This window comes from Ovis aries, chromosome 3 (assembly GCF_016772045.2).
Source record: "Ovis aries strain OAR_USU_Benz2616 breed Rambouillet chromosome 3, ARS-UI_Ramb_v3.0, whole genome shotgun sequence".
In the NCBI taxonomy this organism is placed as follows: domain Eukaryota; kingdom Metazoa; phylum Chordata; class Mammalia; order Artiodactyla; family Bovidae; genus Ovis; species Ovis aries.
In genome coordinates this window covers 171606123-171629042 of record NC_056056.1, presented here as the reverse complement: position 1 = coordinate 171629042, position 22920 = coordinate 171606123, and the positions used below count along the sequence as shown (strand labels likewise).

General features: G+C 38.4%; 1 pseudogene; it reads left to right on the top strand.

Annotated features, from left to right (window-relative positions):
* The first annotated feature begins 579 nt into the window (after nucleotides 1-579).
* On the top strand, nucleotides 580-1171 carry LOC114113794 (reticulon-3-like; annotated as a pseudogene).
* The last annotated feature ends 21749 nt before the right edge of the window (nucleotides 1172-22920 follow it).

Genomic DNA, 22920 nt, shown 5'->3' with positions numbered 1-22920 from the left:
GGTGGGGCATTTAGCCCATGCATCTTCTGGAAGCCTGCCATGGCAGGGCTAGGAGGGCAGCAGGAGGGAGTAAAGAGAGATGGAAAGATGATCTCCAAGGTCCCATCCAGTGAAAACAGTCATGGTTCCAGTTAGCGTATAAAATAATTGAGGAAGTCTGGAAGGCTATATATCAAAACATTACTAGAATCTACCTCAAGAGAATGGGATTAGGGCAGAGGCAGAGAGACAAAAGAAAACAATTAAGGAACCCTTTCAGTGGGGAAAAAATGCAAAGGGAGAGGGGATTATAAGTGAAATATTAAACAGGAAAATTTCCAGTTAGCATATAAAATAATAAAGTCTGGAAGGCTATATATCAAAACATCACTAGTAGTCAGAGCCTAAGCACAAATTAGAATTAGAAGGAGCAAAGGCACTTGGGGGAGCTGACAAAGTGATTATTTTATTTCCCTGCCTTCTCCCCTGCCCTTCTTGGAAAAGCTCATGGTAGAGCCATTGGAAGCCTGTCAATCCCATCTAACTCCTCTTCATCCTCTGGGGCCCAACCCTCCTTGCCCACTAATGAGGGAAGGGGACATGGGAGGGAATTGCCTGGGAACGTGCTCTGATGCCTCCTTTGCAATACACCATCTGATTTTCTGGCACAATGTGAAGAAAGCTGAGCTTGGATCTTACCCCACACTGATAGTGCTGCTTACCCTGGAGATTTCAGCATCATCAGTGTGGCTTCTTATATCATCCTGGCTTCCCTCTTTCTCACTATCAACTTCAGGGTCTACAAGTTTGTCATCCAAGCTGTACAAAATTCAAAAGGCCATGCAATAGAGCTATCTTCAGAAGTTTTCCATAATTATGAGAGTAACCCCATAAATATGGTCAACATGGTCCCAAAACTCATTATGTGTGTCTTTCTGGTGAAAGATCTGGCTGTGTTCATGTGGCTAATGACCAACATTGGCTTAGCTCCAATGAGATTGCCCTCCTGATCTTTGCCTAACTGTAAATTTTCAGTATTCCAATGAAAAGTGCAAATCCCAGTCTGACTACTATGTTATGACCAAGCCAGATGTTGAAGGGCCCAGGCAATGCTCTCTGGCATTTCAAAGAAAAAAAAAAAGAATAAGCACATGGAAATTAAAAATCCAACAGTTACCAAAACACCATTGAAGAGTTATAACCCTGCTCTTGTGCCATGAAGGAATATGTCCAGTGTTCAAACTTTTTTCATCTGGTGTTTTCTCACCTCCTTTCACTTACCCAAGTACTGGGTTTCAAACCAATGTCTTACAAGAGTTTTGTGATTATTTTCAGTTTAAGGAATCATGATTACAAAAAAATTGATTTGGGGGTGGGAGTGGAATAATGACTATGGAGTTAACTTTTATATATTCCTCAGACTATTCTTACCCTCCTCTGACCTCGTAACCCTGTTTCATAATGTGAGCAGCTACTAGTGTTATTGTCTGTCTTCTCCTGCCTCACTGGTACAAAACTTTCAATTCTGTTAATAGCTCATAGGTGATACTGATAGTCACTGAATCCTAGAATTGTTGTTATTGTAGTTTAGTCACCAAGTCATGTGTGATTCTTTGTGGCCTCATGGACTGTAGCCAACCAGGCTCCTTTGTCCATGGGATTTCCTAGGTAAGAATACTGGAGTGGGTGGCCATTTCCTTCTCCAGGGGATCTTCGTGACCCAGGGATCATACCCGCGTCTCCTGCATTGGCAGGCAGATTCTTTACCACTGAACCACCAGGGAAGCCTGAATCCTAAAATATCATCTGATAAATGAGATCAGAAGCAGAAAGTTGGCCCACTGAGCTGACCACCACTCCCTCTCTGCTCCTGCTTAGGAAATTAAAAGCCCCACCATTTGGGAAGGTGGTTTCTATTTCATTTCACCTGGACATGAGTTCTGAGCTTGAGTATGAGAAAAGTGCTTCCTACCTTCTTAAATACCTGCCTCATGCTTAATAGACAAGGCTATGCTTTATTTGTGAGCTGCTGGCTCAGAGGTTAAAGCGTCTGCCTGCAATGCAGGAGACCCAGGTTCAATCCCTGGGTTGGGAAGATCCCCTGGAGAAGGAAATGGCAACTCACTCCAGAACTCTTGCCTGGAGAATCCCATGGAGGAAAGAGCCTGGTAGGCTACAGGTGCTTTATTTGGGAAATTAAATGTATATAATCTCTATAAAAAATAATATTAGCAGTTGCCTCTGGGTACATGAACACACACAGAGTTCAGTTCAGTTACTCAGTTGTGCCTGACTCTTTGCAGCTGCATGGACTGCAGCATGCCAGGCCTCCCTGTCCATCACTAACTCCCAGAGCTTGCTCAGACTCATAACCATAGAGTTGGTGATGCCATCCAATCCTCTCATCCTCTGTCGTCCCCTTCTCCTTCTGCCTTCAATCTGTCCCAGCATCAGGATCTTTTCCAATGAGTCAGTTCTTCACATCAGGTAGCCAAAGTATTGGAGTTTCACCTTCAGCATCAGTCCTTCCAATGAATATTCAGGATTGATTTCCTCTAGGATTGACTGGTTTGATCTCCTTGCAGTCCAAGGGACTCTCAATAGACTTCTCCAATTCCATAGTTCAAAAGCATCAATTCTTTGGTGCTCAGCTTTCTTTATGGTCCAACTCTCACGCAATTCACTGTAAGTTATTTGAGAGAGTATATATGAATAAGTGATTGTAGTCAGGTGATTCATGATTTGGAAAAGAGCTTGAATATATTGGGGGCAGGAGGAGAAGGGAATCACAGAGGATGAGATGGCTGGATGGCATCACTGACTCGATGGACGTGAGTTTGAGTGAATTCCAGGAGTTGGTGATGGACAGGGAGGCCTGGCGTGCTGCAATTCATGGGGTCGCAAAGAATCGGACATGACTGAGCGACTGAACTGAACTGAACAATTAATAGAGCAGAATTTCTAGATGCTCTGTCCCTGATAAAGAAAAAATACCTACAAACTGAGATTTATGTTCTACCACATTTTAAAACTACTTAAAAATGGTTTAAACACTATCACCATGAACACTATGGAAAGAAGTCTTATATTTGGCCTAATCATTGCCCTCTGGTCATCAAAACTCACTTACAAGGGTCAGTGGTCTCCATCAGTCCGTACTGTAACTGACTGTTCTCCCCAACATCAACACAAACATCTGATGTTTTTATGGAATGAAAATGAAATGAAAAGATGCAGAAAAATGGTGGAGTAAAGCTAATAAGTAACTATACTCTCAGTCTCTTTGAGTTGATGATACTCTTAGACCTAGTTTGAAACTTCATCTATCTTTAAAGCCCAATGGATGAGACTAAACAGAAAAAGACAAGGTCAGCATTCCGGTCCACACCAACACTAATTCTGAGTCCAAGATATCGTATGTGGTTCATTAAAGGAGATGTAATTTAAAGATACAAATCCCTAAGCTTATCAAGTCTAGAACAACAATAATTAAATACATGTTCTGATAACACTAAATGGAAAAAAATCTCATGAAGCCCATGTAGCCAAGCACTGTCCTAATCTAACTTTGTTTTCCTTTCAACAGGGTTACAGAACCCACAGAGGCAGAAACGAATGGGTTTTGTATAACCCTGGCCTTCTCTTAGAGCCTAATTATTTGTTCTCAGAAACTCAAACCACTTCACTATACTCAAACAGGCCAGAAAGTTTGCAGGTAGAGCTGAGCCAAAGAGTCTGGTTTGGTTATATTAGCCAAAACATGAGTCGACCCATTTGAGATGACTAGACACAAAGGCAAAAGAAAATACAAAAATTTATATAGATGTGTGCCTGTGTGTGTCTTGCTGCGTGTCATGTTTTTGCGAATGCTCACTGGAGTTGACAGGGAGTAATGACAGTATTTTCACTGGATTGTCTTTTCCTTGGCTCATCTTTACTTTTGGAGGTAGAGCAGCAATGCTAGATCCTGACTGATTTTAATCTGCTTACCTCATCTCTTGACAAGCAGGACAAGAAATTACAGTACTCTTTGTTATTACTGCAGCTGATAAAACCCTTTCAGAGGTGTCCCACCCTCACTCAAAGCATCCTTCTTCTCACCCAAATAGGCTTCCAAGAGTCCATGTAGTATTTGCAGCAAGAGAGAAAGTTATGTTTCATTTATTAAATAAATACTTGAGCTTCAAGTTACATTGAACTATGCTAGGCACTGTGAAAATAAAATAAGCAAATAATAAAAAAGAAAGAATAACATAAAGTTATAAAATCTAAATGTAGGATAAGAAAATGTTTTAAAAAAATATTTAGTTGCTTTTAAAACTTTTATTTTGTATTGGAGTATAGCCGATTAACATTTGTGGTAGTTTCAGGTGAACAGCGAAGGAACTCGGCTGTTCCTTCATACATGTAGGAACACACACATGTATCCATTCTTCCCCAAACTCCCCTCCCAATGCTTGCTAATAATGTAACATTTCCTTTAAAAAAAAAAAAAGCCCAATACAAATCTCTCTTTCAAATAATAGATATAGGTATAAGTACAGATGAGCTTCCCACGTGACCGCTAGTGATAAAGAACCTGCCTGCCAATGCAGGAGACGTTAAGAGACATGGGTTAGATCTCTGGGTTGGAAAGATCCCCTGGAGGAGGGCATGGGCACCCACTCCAGTATTCTTGCCTGGAAAATCCCATGGACAGAGGAGACTGGCAGACTACAGTCCATAGGGCCACATAGAGTCAAACACGACTTAAGCGACTTAGCACACATGCATCGGTATAGATGTAAATGTAGAGATACAGATGAGAGATACAGATAAATAACTCCCTGTTACATAAGGATTTTCTTTCTGCATCCCATTTGGAAGCTTTTGCATATACAGTTCTGGCCCTGGACAAAAAATGAAGTGAATGACCTTCACCTTCATCACCTTCAGTGTTTCCCAACATTTCTGTAGCTTTCCTGTCCTCTTAGGGTCTGTTTTGCTCATAATTACCCTGGCTTCGAAGGGTCCTCTACTGTACTCCTACACTGAACAGTCCACTGTGGTCCTTTATAAATTCCTTTTCTTCCCATCTCCACTGTCCAAAGAGTGCAGCTTTGTGAGGATAGCTTTTCAGATATACCAATTTTGCTAGATTACCAGAAGGCAGAAGGGTGTGGTTGTAAACATCAGTCCTGGATTGAATTAATTATATCTGTGTGGAATCCTGGCTCAAATACTTAACAGTTCTGTGATCTTGAACAGTTTACTTAGCTTCATGTCCCAATTTTCTTTTAGGTAAGGTTGGATGAAGGGGAGTGGTGGCTAATACCATATTTCATCTAATCTATGATGCTGTCTCTTGTCAGTCTCACCATGATTTGACAAGCCCCAAGGCTTGTAAAAGAGAAGAATATGTTCTAAATTATGCTAGTAAAGACACCATTAATTCTAAAATACATACTAATTTCACTGTGAAAATGTGTGTGGGGGAAAGTGAATCTTAAAATGTTTAAATACAGTAATATCAACTTCATAAAGGTATGGTAAGTATTAACGAAGATTTAGGCACTTGAATGTTAGCCAGTATTATTCATATGTTACTCCTGCCAGATAATATAGTTCATTTTAACAAGGGTTCTTTAAACACAATATACAAAGTCACTCAGGGTGGGGTCTGGGGGTTTAGAGCCAATGGAAACATACCTTATGGGTGGCTTAGATTTTTTTGATGCCCTCATTCAGATCACACATCTTGGAAGTCATTTTTAGGATTGCTGCTGCTGCTAAGTTGCTTCAGTTGTGTCCGACTCTGTGTGACCCCGCAGATGGCAGCCCACCAGGCTCCCCCATCCCTGGGATTCTCCAGGTAAGAATACTGGAGTGGGTTGCCATTTCCTTCTCCAATGCACGAAAGTGAAAAGTGTTGCTCCCACTCAAAAACTAGTGACACAAATCTGGAATCAGAACTTTTATCACAGTTTAGAGATTTATCCCTACATTAAATAATCAAATCATTCAAAGACTTTCATAATGAGCTGAAGTTTATAATTGCCTCCCCCAGATCACTTTCCAGGCTACATAGCTTTCCATTACTCTTTACATCTGGAAGTTTAGTCAGTGCACCTATGACTATTTATCCTCAATATTCTAATTTCTGTCTTTTGATGTGTTAAATTGAAAAAGAATATATAAGCACCAAACAGGAAAGAATACCTTTTCACTACCAGAAAACATAGTTATCTTTCAGATGAATGACATTATAGAACAAGAATATTTTAGCAAGCACTCTGAATGACATAAATGTCATATATTTATTTATAAATCTAACTTGGTCACCTTTATGTTAAATTCAACACAGGAAATCTAAAAATGACACTCATCCAGAAGTTGGACATAATATATGTAACAAATATGGTATTCATAGAATGTTCTGTAAAGCATCATTCTTTTATAGGTCTTCAGTTTAGTCTGCAGCTTGATAACTTGTTTATGTCAGCATGCCTGTCTGCTAAGTAGTATACTGACAATATTGATGTGATTTTCCAATGATCTGAATACTAGTACAACAGTTGACAATATCTTGCCACAACTGTATAACTTCATAAAAGCTTTCATCTGCATCTTGCCAAAAATGTAGTGTCTATTTATAACTAGTCAATCATTTTCAGTGAGTCAGTCCTTTTGCATATCTAGCACAAACAATATGCTGTGATCTAAGTTGATTATTAAGATAGACTAAAAGCTTTCATAGACATTTGCTCAAAATAAATCAATCACCTACTTTAGACCCAAGACTTGAAGGATACTGACTAACAACCACATGCTCAGGCAATTTAGGAACAGCACATACCAGAAGATAGTTATTCCAGTTTGCAACAGGAGGCTGGCATCTCAGTCACCCTACACTCAGTGCTTCCTTCTACTGTACCACCCTTTTCATGTACTCATGTGGAGTATTTACTTACATTCCAGGTTCTCCTATGAACCAGTAAGCTTCCCTGAAGACAGAAATTGTTCCTTATTCATCTTCATACATTTATTTATTATTATGCCTAGAAGATACTTAAAATTTGCTGAATTGCATGTCTCCAACCTTTTAAACTTCCGTTGGGTCATAGAAAAAGCAAAAGAGTTCCAGGAAAACATCTACTTCTTCCTTATTGGCTACATCAAAGCCTTTGGCTGTATGGATCACAACAAACTGTAAAATTCTGAAAGAGATGGGAATACCAGACCACCTGACCTGCCTCCTGAGAAATCTGTATGCAGGTCAAGAAGCAACAGTTACAACTGGACATGGAACAATGGACTGGTTCCAAATTGGGAAAGAAGTACGTCAAGGCCATTATATTGTTACCCTGCTTATTTAACTTACATGCAAAGTACATCATGGGAAATGCCAAGCTGGATGAAGCATAAGCTGGAATCAAGATTGCCAGGACAAATATGAATAACCTCAGATATGCAGATGACACCACACTTATGCAGAAAGTGAGAGGAACTAAAAAGCCTCTTGATGAAAATGAAAGAGGAGAGTGAAAAAGCTGGCTTAAAATTCAACATTAAAAAAACTAAGACCATGGCATCCGGTCCCATTAGTTCAGTTCAGTTGAGTTGCTCAGTCATGTTTGCCTCTTTGCGACCCCATGGACTGCAGCACGCCAGGCTTCCATGTCCATCACCAATTCCCAGAGTTTACTCAAACTCATGTCCATCGAGTCAGTGATGCCATCCAGCCATCTCATCCCATGTTGTCCCCTTCTCCTCCTGCCTTCAACCTTTTCCAGGGTCTTTTCCAAGGAGTCAGTTCTTCACATCAGGTGGCCAAAGCATTGGAGTTTCAGCTTCAGCATCAGTCCTTCCAGTGAATATTCAGGACTGATTTCCTTTAGGATGGCCTGGTTTGATCTCCTTACAGTCCAAGGGACTCTCATGAGTCTTCTCCAACACCACAGTTCAAAAGCATCAATTCTTTGGCCCTCAGCTCTCTTTATAGTCCAACTCTCACATCCATACATGACCACTGGAAAAACCATAGCCTTGACTAGACGGACCTTCGTTGACAAAGTAATTTCTCTGCTTTTTAATATGTTGTCTAGGTTGGCCATAACTTTCCTTCCAAGGAGTAAGCATCTTTTAATTTCATGGCTGTAGTCACCACCTGCAGTGATTTTGGAGCCCCAAAAATAAAGTCTGTCACTGTTTTCACTGTTTCCCCATCTATTTGCCATGAAGTGATGGGACCAGATGCCATGATCTTAGTTTTCTGAATGTTGAGCCTCAAGCCAACTTTTTCACTCTCCTCTTTCACTTTCATCAAGAGGCTCTTTAGTTCTGCTTCGCTTTCTGCCATAAGGGTGGTGTTATCTGCATGTTCGAGGTTATTGATATTTCTCCCAGCAATCTTTTTTTTTTTAATTTTTATTTTATTTTTTTTAGTTTTTTATTTTTTAAATTTTAAAATCTTTAATTCTTACATGCATTCCCAAACATGAACCCCCCTCCCACCTCCCTCCCCATAACATCTTTCTGGGTCATCCCCATGCACCAGCCCCAAGCATGCTGCATCCTGCGTCAGACATAGACTGGCGATTCAATTCACATGATAGTATACATGTTAGAATGTCATTCTCCCAAATCATCCCACCCTCTCCCTCTCCCTCTGAGTCCAAAAGTCCGTTATACACATCTGTGTCTCTTTCCCTGTCTTGCATACAGGGTCGTCATTGCCATCTTCCTAAATTCCATATATATGTGTTAGTATACTGTATTGGTGTTTTTCTTTCTGGCTTACTTCACTCTGTATAATCGGCTCCAGTTTCATCCATCTCATCAGAACTGATTCAAATGAATTCTTTTTAACGGCTGAGTAATACTCCATTGTGTATATGTACCACTGCTTTCTTATCCATTCATCTGCTGATGGACATCTAGGTTGTTTCCATGTCCTGGCTATTATAAACAGTGCTGCGATGAACATTGGGGTACATGTGTCTCTTTCAATTCTGGTTTCCTCAGTGTGTATGCCCAGAAGTGGGATTGCTGGGTCATAAGGTAGTTCTATTTGCAATTTTTAAGGAATCTCCACACTGTTCTCCATAGTGGCTGTACTAGTTTGCATTCCCACCAACAGTGTAGGAGGGTTCCCTTTTCTCCACAGCCCTCTCCAGCATTTATTGCTTGTAGATTTTTGGATCGCAGCCATTCTGACTGGTGTGAAGTGGTACCTCATTGTGGTTTTGATTTGCATTTCTCTAATAATGAGTGATGTTGAGCATCTTTTCATGTGTTTGTTAGCCATCCATATGTCTTCTTTGGAGAAATGTCTATTTAGTTCTTTGGCCCATTTTTTGATTGGGTCTTTTATTTTTCTGGAATTGAGCTGCATAAGTTGCTTGTATATTTTTGAGATGAGTTGTTTGTCAGTTGCTTCATTTGCTATTATTTTCTCCCATTCAGAAGGCTGTCTTTTCACCTTGCTTATATTTTCCTTTGTTGTGCAGAAGCTTTTAATTTTAATTAGATCCCATTTGTTTATTTTTGCTTTTATTTCCAGCATTCTGGGAGGTGGATCATAGAGGATCCTGCTGTGATTTATGTCTGAGAGTGTTTTGCCTATGTTCTCCTCTAGGAGTTTTATAGTTTCTGATCTTACATTTAGATCTTTAATCCATTTTGAGTTTATTTTTGTGTGCGGTGTTAGAAAGTGATCTAGTTTCATTCTTTTACAAGTGGTTGACCAGTTTTCCCAGCACCACTTGTTAAAGAGATTGTCTTTACTCCATTGTATATTCTTGCCTCCTTTGTCAAAGATAAGGTGTCCATATGTGTGTGGATTTATCTCTGGGCTTTCTATTTTGTTCCACAGAAATACAAAGGATCATAAGAGACTACTATCAGCAGTTGTATGCCAATAAAATGAACAACGTGGAAGAAATGGACAAATTCTTAGAAAAGTACAATTTTCCAAAACTGAACCAGGAAGAAATCGAAAATCTTAACAGACCCATCACAAGCACGGAAATTGAAACTGTAATCAGAAATCTTCCAGCAAACAAAAGCCCAGGTCCAGATGGCTTCACAGCTGAATTCTACCAAAAATTTCGAGAAGAGCTAACACCTATCCTACTCAAACTCTTCCAGAAAATTGCAGAGGAAGGTAAACTTCCAAACTCATTCTATGAGGCCACCATCACCCTAATACCAAAACCTGACAAAGATGTCACAAAAAAAGAAAACTACAGGCCAATATCTCTGATGAACATAGATGCAAAAATCCTCAACAAAATTCTAGCAATCAGAATCCAACAACACATTAAAAAGATCATACACCATGACCAAGTGGGCTTTATCCCAGGGATGCAAGGATTCTTCAATATCCGCAAATCAATCAATGTAATTCACCACATTAACAAATTGAAAAATAAAAACCATATGATTATCTCAATAGATGCAGAGAAGGCCTCTCCCAGCAATCTTGATTCCAGCTTGTGCTTCATCCAGCCCAGCGTTTCTCATGATGTACTCTGCATATAAGTTAAATAAGCAGGTTGACAATATACAGCCTTGATGTACTCCTTTCCCGATTTGGAACCAGTCTGTTGTTCCATGTCCAGTTCTAACTGTTGCATTCTGACCCACATACAGATTTCTCAAGAGGCAGGTCAGGTGGTCTGACCATCTCTTTCAGAATTTTCCACAGTTTGTTGTGGTCCACAGTCAAAGGCTTTGGCATAGTCAATAAAGCAGAAATAGATGTTTTTCTGGAACTCTCTTGCTTTTTCCATGATCCAGCAGATGTTGGCAATTTGATCTCTGGTTCCTCTGCCTTTTCTAAATCCAGCTTGAACATCTGGAAGATCATGGTTCACATACTGTTGAAGCCTGGCTTGGAGAATTTTGAGCATTACTTTATAGTGTGTGAGATGAGTGCAATTGTGCAGTAGTTTGAGCATTCTTTGGCATTGCTTTTCTTTGGGATTGGAATGAAACTGACTTTTTCCAGTCCTGCGGCCACTGCTGAGTTTTCCAAATTTGCTAGCATATTGAGTGCAGCACTTCCACTTCACATCTCTTCATGGCAAATAGATGGGGAAACAATGGAAACAGTGACAGACTTTATTTGTTTGGGCTCCAAAATCACTGCAGATGGTGACTGTAGCCATGAAATTAAAAGATGCTTGCTCCTTGGAAGAAAAGCTATGACCAACCTAGACAGCATATTAAAAAGCAGAGAAATTACTTTGCCAACAAAGGTCCATCTAGTCAAACGTATGGTTTTCCCAGTTTGGATGTGAAAGTTGGACTATAAAAAAGCTGAGCATTGAAGAATTGATGCTTTTGAAGTATGGAGTTGGAGAAGACTCTTGAGGGTCCCTTGTTCTGCAAGGAGATCCAACCAGCCAATTTTAAAGGAAATCAGTCCTGAATATTCATTGGAAGGACTGATGCTGACACTGAAACTCCAATATTTTGTCCACGTGATGTGAAGAACTGTCTCCTTGGAAAAGACCCTGATACTGGGAAAGATTGAAGGCAGGAGGAGAAGGGGACGACAGAGAATGAGATGGCTGGATGGCATCACTGACTTGGACGTGAATTTGAGCAAGCTTTGGGAGCTGGTGGTGGACAGGGAGGCCTGGCGTGCTGCAGTCCATGGGGTCACAAAGAGTTGGACACGAATGAGTGAGTAAGCTGAACTCAACCTTCTAAAAATGACTGTACATGGACCCTTGTACAATGCAGGGGTTAAGGGTGCTAAAACGCATGTACACCTGTGGTGGATTCATGTCAATGTATGGCAAAACCAATACAGTATTGTAAAGTAAAATAAAGTAAAAATAAAAATTAAAAAAAAAAGAAAACCATAAGAAAAATAAAATGCATTTACAGTACTGTACTATACCTCATCGATACTATAGGTTTACTTCATCTGTTTATCAGATGAAACCATTTGTCTGTCAGCACCTCCATTAATATTGTCTTATATAATATAAAATACTATAGATATCATACATATCACTAACACTAAACATCAAAAATAAAAACATAATATGCAAGATAAATTCATATATGCTTACAAGTATAACTGAATTCATGAATTGATAATGAGGAAGCAACAATATGACTACTTTATGGCTTTTATTCTTATGGTAGCCCATAATTGATATGACTGTTTTACAGAGTGTATCTTATATGCTAATGGATGTATCATTATAAATTTATGTGATACAGTACTATTGTATGACTATATTCATAATACAGTTTTAGAAACTTATTTAAAATAAAAAACAACAGTTACCTGTGCTAATAGGCTAAATAGGCTAATAGGCTAATAAGCCTCTCCAGAGGCATACAACACAGTGACATAATTATTTAAAAGTCATAAAACTATAAGAAAACAAACACATTATTAAGTTTATATTAAATACCATTCACCTTATGCTTATGTAAGGATAGACTAGCACCTACATATATTTTATTCATTTGTGAGATACGTTTTCCTTATTTTTAAAAATATTTCTAGGCTACATGGCTTACCTGTGAATTTTTCAAATTGTTGTGAATTTCCAAGTTTTTTTCAATATACTTACTGAAAGATATGTGTGTAAGTGGACCAACACAATTCAAACTTGTGTTGTTCAAGGATCAACTCTACTTCAAGATATATATATACACTCATTAGTCTACACCAAGTTCTTGAAACTGAAATTCTAGAAGGACTCAACACTGAATCTACCTTTAAGTTTCTCCTAGTAGAGAAGCCTTAGGTAGAGAAGAGAACATGTCATGTAGCTGCTGCTGCAGATAAATCATTTCAGTTGTGTCCGACTCTTTGAAACCATATGGACCATAGCCCACCAGGCTCCTTTGTCCACGGGATTCTCCAGGCAAGAATACTGGAGTGGGTTGCCATGCCCTCCTCCAGGGGATCTTCTCAACCCAGGGATCAAATTCACATCTCTTATGTCTCCTGAATAACTAATTCGTCACAAACAGCTTTCATTAACTCAAAGATTTTTGCTTGATATCCAGCTACTGGAGATTGAAAAAGGCCTCTAAAAGGATTATAAATATAAGACATTTTCCAAGATAATTTGGATTTAGGAACACTGCTAAGAACACCCCCTAGACCATCAGTCATCCAAAGAGATAGCTATGCCCTCAAGAAATTGTGGAATAGTCTGCTCCCTGCTGGTAAGACTCAAGTCAATCAGCTAAATACCCTAGAAACCGACACTAGAGAAATATCCTAGAAATTGACACTAGGATTGAGGAACTGGAAGGGACCTTAGAGATCATCTGAGAATTCTAGTCAACACCCTTATTTTACAAATGAGAAATTTTTGGCCCCAAACTAGCTATATGACTTGAACAAGTTCAGAAAACTTATCAGAGGCAGAAACATGGAGAAACATTTATAAAAATATTTTCATTGAGTTGAATTTTTAATCCTATTTGACCAGGACACAAATTGATAAAGTTATCTCCTAGACATGTTATGTATGTTAGAAAGAATACACTCTTCTGAGTTTGACATCACAGAAGAAAATATCATTCCAGGGGCAAATAGTAGGCTCTGCACATAAACCTACTCCAAATCAGTGTTCCAGGAGACAATTCCTCACCTTGCACTGCTTGTGCAGATCCTCCTCTAAAATATATCTCCCCAATTTCAACTGTTACTTACATACAGACAATATCAAAATCTTTATTACTAGTCCCAACCTTTGTCTATCTGTCTCTCACAAAATTGAGCCCCGCATTTCCAACTGCTTACTAAAGAGTATGCCATCACCTCAAAAGCAACAAACCTAAAACAAAACCTATTTTTCTCCTCCAACCCCAACCTAAGCTACTTTTCACATTTCTCATTTATGAACATGAGAAATGTTTTGCAACCATTCTGATACCCAGGTCTAAAATCACACATTAAACCAAAAGATGACATCGTAAATTGTCCCTTACTTTCCACATCATATAATCTCACAGCTGTATTGATTTCTCTTTCTCTTCCTAATGATGTTTTTCCTCTCCATTTTCCTTTCCACTACTGTACACCAGACTTTTATCATTTTTTTAGGCCAGTGAAAGAGTTTTCTAATCAAATGTTCTGCCTTCAACCACTTCCTTTTCCATCTATTCAACCTATTATTACCAGCATTATCTTCCTAAAACATTACTTCACTATTTCATTTTCCATTTCAAAAATATAGAATAACTCCTTGTATCAATTGGATAAAACCCAGAGTCCTTGGCTAGCCTTCCAAAATCTGATTTTACCCTTTCTTTCAAGCTCTAATTCCCACTATTCTCTTACATTAATTCTCCCCTTCTATACTGTATTTTCAAGTCTCTGATGCTCTGATTCCTCACATCTGAAACAACCTGTTTACTTTACTCCAAATTTGTATAACCTTCAAAGTCAGTAAAGAATTCACCTGCAGTGCAGGACACCCAGGTTCCATCCCTGGGTGGGGAAGATCCCTTGGAGAAGGGAATGGCTACCGACTCCAGTATTCTTGCCTGGAGAATTCCATGGACAGAGGAGCCTGGCGGGCTACAGTCCACTGGGTCACAAAAAGAGTCAGACATGACCTAGTGACTAAACCACAACCACAAAGGCCAACACAAATCTCGTATTTTCCATGAATCCTCTGACCATCTCCATCTGGAAATGATTATTTCCTTGTTCAGAACTGACTGTCCCTGACACTTAGTAGGCATTTAACACTTATATTTATTTCATTTTCTCAACCATCAGTTCACTCTTTGAGCACAAGGCTCTACTTATTTATTGATTGCCTATTAATAGCTTTGATAAATATTCAGTACCAAAAATTTAAATCCTCAATTATTAAAGAATGTTATGCTCCTATATTTCCACTGTTAAACTGTAAACATTAAAGTATCACTATTTGTTCGGAAAATAGTTCTAGGGAATCTCCAAATTTTGAAAATTTAACTAGATGTATTTACATTCGGAGAAGGCAATGGCAACCCACTCCAGTACTCTTGCCTGGGAAATCCCATGGACGAAGGAGCCTGGTAGGCTACAGTCCATGGGGTCGCAAAGAGTCAGACACACTGAGCGACTTCACTTTAACTTTTCACTTTCATGCACTGGAAAAGGAAATGGCAACCCACTCCAGTATTAGGAAACGGAGCCTGGTGGGCTGCTGTCTATGGGGTCACACAGAGTCGGACACAACTGACGTGACTTAGCAGCAGCAGCAGCAGCATTTACATTCTGAGAAGCAGACTTGCTTCCTGTAGTTCTAAAGTTCAAATATGAAGAAGAAAAGGAGTTCATTATTGATGTCATTACAGAGTGTAACAGAAACACTAATAGAAAATTTTCAAGTTACAACAAATATTATTAACCACAGCTCATCAGCTTGTGATGCATATCCGATTTCATGTGAATTAGTTCAAATTTCACAGTAACATGATTCCATGTAATAGCAGAAACAATCACTTAAAAGGATGGGGAATGCCTAATATAATCCAACCAAAATTGCTAACGAAATACATTCCCAATTAAGAGAACCATCCAGTTTGATAAGAATATGGATACTTTGGGGAATATTTATGTTATTTGCTAACTGGAACTTTGTCAACTTAGTCATTTAATGGGCCAAGTCAAAGTCTCTACCTAAATAAGAAAAGGCATACTTTATTAAATTCTTGGTATCTCTGAGCACACTGAGGCCCCAAATCTTCCTAAAATCCTTTGAGATTGTGTACTTCAGAAATTCAGCAGGCCCCTCTTGACTCTTTGCCCCTCCAGGCTGTCTTCTACACCTGCACAGCCCGAGGCTTGACCTCATTTTTGCTTTGCCGTATTTGTTAAGTGAACAGCTATAAACAAGGTGAGATACTCTATTGGGTATGTTTAGAAATCAACTTAAGCTTTCTAAATTATTGCAGAATGAATCCTTTTTTGTATTTGTTTTTGTTCTAAGAGGTCTTCATTGCTGATTATAGACTGGTCCATTAGATATTTGAGAATCATATATATATATTTTTTCTATGTTACATACCCTTGCCTGAAATACATTCTCCTGTGCTGGATATAATAAAGCCACTAAAGAAACAGTCATTAAATTGCATTCTTATCCCTGGAATAAATAAGTGGTATCCAAGGAGGATAGGGTCTAAATTATTGGGCTCTCTTTAAAGTGGAAAATTTGTTTCAGAAGTCGGCTAGGTAAAGAACTACAGTTGTTCTCCTGGGATGACTTTTGAAATGAAAACTGACCACGATGGGAGATCACTATGACAGGCCCTAACCCTGCTGGATTTAATCACCTATGAAAGATCTCTCCCTGTTGGGCACAAGAGGCTTATAAATTGGATGCAGGCAACTCAATTGCTTTCAAAAGTCAGCTTTCTCTGAAGGAATTGGAAAGAACGGTTTCATAATTCCTATAGTAAGAGGAGCTGCCACAGTGAAATAGCACCAGTTCGGGTTAGGTAGGCCCCTTTTCCCATGCAGATTCCCCAGTAAGTGTTTTTGTTTCTTGGTTTTGTTAAAATAAGATCCAAGTTATGGTTTCATAATTTCCCCGTCACTAGCCCTGAAATGAAGTTACTACAGCCCTTAAACTGGAATGACTCCACTGGCTGCATAGCAAACCTTTGTCCAAGATTCAAACCAAACTGAATGTTTGAGGGTTTGGGTTGTTTTGAGTTTTCTAAACTTCAAGCTTAAATTTTCATGAACCTTATGGCACTTCCTGATCTTTTCTGGGGGAGAGAGTGGAAAAACTGACCTCCTTGGTGCCAGTGTGAGAAGCAGCCCTCCAAGTGTGGTGACTAACTGCAGGGAGAGAAGGTAGGCCTCGATAGGAATAGCAAGGCGGTCAACTCTGGAACTAATTTTTTTTTAAATTTTCTCTGAAGGCTTCTCTTATATTCTATTCTCCTAATATCTACCACATGATTAAAACATCCAGTGGCAAAGCTGGAGTGCAATGTTTCTAAAAACCATAGCATAATGAAAAAAGCAAGCCAGTAATTTTAGTTCAGACTTGAAATAAAATAGCTATTACCCATCATAACAATCACGACTAAGAATTAAACAAACATGGTAACATCCTCAATGCCACCTCGGAAAAATAACTGGATAGAAAAGAGAGAGGTGCCCAGATTTAAGCCTTTGGACTTGGAAGACTCACTGAAATCTACAGACCCCTGAGGACAGAGTAGTTGTGTATGAGGGAAAGAAGCAGAGAGAGTAAAGGAAGGAGAAATAAGATTTCATGGCAGAACCATTTGCTGTGGTGAAGACAATGTAATCCATGGATCAGACATGCAATCAAGAACTGTGTCATTCTCAATAAGCGTACTCCAGTCTATTCCTGGCTTGGGTGCACGCCAGCTCAGGGATCCGCTCCATCAGTGAGAGCTCAGAGTTTCATATTGACGGTCAAGAGAGAGTTTCAAGGAAGACCGACTCCCCAGAAAATCAAGGATGAAAAGGGCAATTGTAACCACAACATCACTAGCACTGTCTCATTTTTCATCACTATGATGATAAGTTGCTCATACAGAAATCCACAGTGTGGCTAAATACAAAATCAAATGCATTTGAAGTTGCCATGAACTTTTGTTTAATAAACAAACATCATACTGACCCAGCCAGACACTCTCTCTTAGGAATTGTAAAGGGAGTCATTTGCAAGCAAGCCAAATTCAGAATGAGATGCTCCTCAAGTCCTGCTGAACATCTTTATTGTGGAAATACTGGGACCCAGGTCGCCTTATATCATCTGATAGAAACCCCATAACCAATATAACCTAGATGTTTCTCCAAAGAGCATAACGAGGGCAAGTCTGGTGCATTAGATTCAGATTCTTAATCTCCCCTTACCACCAATATTGAAGAGATAAAAATGTCTTTCATTCAAATCTTTGTAAATATTATCATGAGCAGTCATAACTATCTATAACTGCTCTCTGAAGAAGAGAATGTCCAAACAAAACTGACCATAGGGCAATCATCAGATGTGGGGAATTCTAGCATCATGATGAAAGGGTCACTGACAAATCAGGAATGTTGACAGTCTAGGGAGCAGATCAAACTATGCATCAGTACAGGAGGAGGGCAGTCTCAATCTAGAACTGTGGAATCACTGAGAATCAGTAACAGGATGGCCAGGAATCTCTACATTAAAGCACATCCTTATATGAATCCTGATACGATTAAAGTGAAGAGAGGAGAGCTGGTTTGTTTACAGTTTATTGTTTTTATGTAAAAGATTTACTATAGAAAATTTAAAATACAGATAAGCACAAATATCTATAAATATAATCCTACTACCCAGAAATAACACTGAATATTTTAGTGTATAATATTTTAGACACACACACAAATAAATATATGCTTATAGTTTTTAAAAGCTGTCTTATAATGGTTTTATCATTTTTCCATTAAATAATATACTAAAAACATCTTTCTATGTATACAAATACATACCTACAACATTATTCTTGGTGACAATATTGTATCATACTTTGCTTAGCCGATTTCCTATTTATAATCATTTGAAACAGTTTATAAGTTTTCAAAACACATTTTTTTCAGAGGTGAAAAATAAAAGTGAAGTCACTCAGTCTTATCTGACTCTTTGCAACCCCATGGACTGCAGGCTCCTCTGTCAATGGAGTTCTCCAGGCAAGAATATTGGAGTGAACTACCATTTTCTTCTCCAGAGGATCTTCCCAACCCAGGGATCAAACCCAGGTCCCCCACATTGCAGATTCTTTACCATCTGAGCCACCAGGAAAGTCCATGTTATATGTATATTGTACTACAATTTGATTTCATATTCTTTTCCTTTATGGTTTATTGCAGAATATTGAATACAGTTCCCTGTGCTATATAACAGGACCTTGTTGTTTTTCCATTCTAGGTATAATAGTTTGCACCTGCTAACCCTGAATTTTCAGTCTAACCCACCCCCACTCCCCCCCTCCCCTGGGCAACCACAATCTGTTTTCTGTTTGTGAGTCTGCTTCTGTTTTGCAGATAAGTTCATTTTATCATATTTTAGATTCCACATATAAATGACATCATATGGAACGTGTCTTTTTTTTTTTCTGACTTACGTTACTTAGTGTGATAATCCGTAGGTCCATCCATGTAGCTGCAAATGGCATTGTTTCATTCTTTCTTATGGCTGAGTAATATTCCATCATGTGTATATATATATACCCCATCTTCTTTATCCATTCATCTCAATGGACCTTTAGGTTGTCAAACAGATTTTGTATATATCTCGTGGCATATCTGATGATACCCTTAGAAAGGATTTCTAGATGTGGAATAGTAAAAAATACACATTGGTATTTGATACAGATTTTCAAATTACTCCCAGAAATCCTGTATCAGTATGTTTCCACTGACGGCATATGAAAATTCATATTTACCCACATCTTCACTAATCCTAGCCTTTATCATTATTCTAAATCACTGCCAATCTAGTAGGAAAAATCTAGGAACTTATTGGAGTTTAACTTGCATTTCTTTATTGGAGGGATGGCTTCTTTTCAGTTTTGTAGATCTGCCATAGGAATCAGATTTGAATATTTACAAGGTATAAATATTTTCTCTAATAGTATAACAACTTTGGGATTATATATAGGTCTTTTCCTACCATGAGATCATCTAACCATTTTATGTTTTATTCAAGTCCTTTTATACTTTAGTTTTTCCTAATTTAAATATTTATACCTGGGCTGGATTTTCCTAAATGGACTAATAGGTTTCTAATTTGACTTTTCCTAAAAAGATTAGCCGGTTTTCTTAACACCAGTCATCAAATAAAACAACTTTTCCTCATTGACTTGAATGCAATCTTCAGCTTATACTAAATTCTAATAAATATCTGGGTATATTTCTGAGCTTTCCATATAATTCATGTATATATCTATTCCTGGCTTTCTCGGTACTATACTACTTTAATTATTATAGCTTTTTAAAAACCAAGTTTTATTATCTAGAGAAAAGGCCTTGCCCGGAACTCTTTCTTTCAAAATGTATAGGCTATTTTCTCAGGTGATCAAATTTTTTAAAAATTATAGTTTTAGTTGGGACTGTGTTACAATTTTTAATACTCTCAGGAGAATTGATATTTTCATAAGTGCTCTCCCCTTATTCAAGTCTTCTCTTAAATTTCTCAGAAAAATTTTTACCTTTTGTTTTATCCTACTTAAAAATTTTTAGTGTTTTATAAGTGGAATATATATTCTAAAGGGGCTTCCCCGGTGGTTCAGATGGTAAAGCGTCTGTCTGCAATGAGGGAGACCCGGGTTCAATCCTTGGTTGGGAAGATCCCCTGGAGAAGGAAATGACAACCCACTCCAGTACCCTTGCCTAGAAAATCCCATGGACAGAGGAGCCTGGTAGGCTACAGTCCATGGGGTGGCAGAGTCAGACACGACTGAGCGAAGCACTGTTTTATCACTCTGATAAATGGGATCTTATTTTTTATAAAGGTATTCCCAATATACAGAGATGTGAGGAGTCCCCAAGATCATCCTCAAGCTCAATGGTTCACTAGGACTCCTATATAGGATCCAGAAGTTGTTATACCCATGGTTATGGTTTATTTCAGTGAAAGAATAGAGAGTAAAAGTAGGAAAAGGAAAGATCATATGGGGCATTTTCAGAGGAAACCAGGCTCAAAGTTTTAGATATCCTCTCCCAGTGGAGCCACACTGAACCTACTTAATTCCTCCAGTAACAATGTGTGACAACCATACGCAAAGTGTTGCCAGTCAGGGAAGTTATCCTAAGCAGGCTTGAATGCTTGAATTCTTTACTGGGATCATTCATGTAGACATATAGCATTGCCTCACAGATTTGTTACCCAAGTTCCAGACCCCATAAAGAAAGCAGGTGTTCATCCTAAATCACATTGTTAGCATCAGTTATTTGAACAAACAGGTATAGCAAGGCTCAAGGCCTTGAGCATGGAAAAATATTATTAGACAGAACATTCCAAGATCTCAGCTCCCAGGAGCCAACTAAAGGCCAGTCCTGAAAATGGGCCTTTCTTGGGAAAGTACAGGGTTTGAGCAACCCAGCCTTTTGAGTTAACCCTTTCCTATATAATAGGAGCACTAATGATTTTTATATATTGACATTAGCCAGGTATTATACTGAACATATTTCAGAGAAGGCAATGGCAACCCACTCCAGTACTCTTGCCTGGAAAATCCCATGGACGGAGGGGCCTGGTGGGCTGCAGTCCATGGGGTCACTAGGAGTTGGACACAACTGAGCGACTTCACTTTCACTTTTCACTTTCATGCATTGGAGAAGGAAATGGCAACCACTCCAGTGTTCTTGCCTGGAGAATCCCAGGGATGGGGGAGCCTGATGGGCTGCCATCTCTGGAGTCGCACAGAGCCAGACACAACTGAAGCAACTTAGCAGCAGCAGCAGCATACTGAACATATTTGTTTCTTTTTTGTTGGTTTTTGTAGTCTTTCTAGCTAGACATTCATATCATCAGTGAACCACAGCAATTTTGTCTCCTGAATTCTGATAAATACCAGAATATACTGTTTCTTATTAAAGCATTTCCAGAACAATGATGAATAATAGCAGTAACATGGGCATCAAGTCTTGTTCTCATCAATTCTGGAAATGTTTCTAAGTTAATTATCATATTGATGTTGGTTTCTGGCTTATGTTCTTTGTCATGTCATTTCTAATTTATTAAAAAGAATTTTGAGGGGAGGAAGTCCATGGCAGTCTAGTGATTAGGATTTGGAGTTTTCATTGCTGGGGACTGAGTTCAATCCCTGGTCAAGAAACTAAGTTTCACAAGCTTTGTGGTGAGGCTGAAAAAAAAATTTTTTAATGAACATCTGTGAAGTTTCATCAAATGTTTACAGAGTATCAGTCAAGATAATCATAACTAACATGCTCAAGGAAATAAAATGTGACCTAAGAATTTTATACCCAGTAAAACTGATCTTCAATGATAAGAGGTACAAATGATTAAAAAATGGAGTGAGCATATGGAAAAAATCATACACCTTTAAAACTCTTCTCTCTAATTATACTGGTAGTAGAAATATTAGTTATAGATTAATATTTTGAGATTGCTATATATAATTTAAAATAAATAAGTAATTATGAGATAGTCTAATATCCTTTGTATCCTTAAGAACTAGGATTTTTAGCAGAAAGAAAAAAGGAGACACAGATAAATATAGAAGAGGTAAATTTAAAATCCTTATAGCTGAATTTTAACAGGAAGCATCAGTATGAATGCATCAGATATTTTATTTAACATACTGTTTTTATTTGTTCTATCCACTGAAGAGTTTTAGAAGAAATGATCAGCCCATAAGCAATGAGCATCTCTGCTCTCCAGATTGTGGCACTGAAATTCCAATTCTAACTTCAAGACTTCTTGAAGAAATGACAAATTCCAGGTCGGGGGAAAAACCTGTACAAGATGAACCTGGAATAGAATGTCACATTAGATAGCAAAAAAAGCTGTCAAAGACTCAAGATTCACATAAAAAAAGCTCCCATTGGCAAAAAAAAAAAAAAAAAAAGGGACAATTTGAGTTACAAATTGGATAGTAATCTCAATGGATTGAATGAAACACAGAAAATATGTTTAAATCTATGAATTCATATTGAAACAGCGAAAAGAAAGTAAATAATCACCTTTTGAGGGATGAAAGGGAACCAACTCATTGTTTTCAACACTGTAAATAAAAGAGAATAATGAAGCAATATTCTGAATATCAGCAGGGTCAGTATCTAACAATAAAAACTACACACAGATCCACCACTTTAGAGAAGCTGAAATGAAGTTGCAAAAAAAGGAAAAGAACCCTCAGAGGTGGAAATTGCATTTCATATTTCCTTTCATATTAAAGAAGAGGTACTAGAACTGAATAGCATAAACAAGCCTTGATAATTTG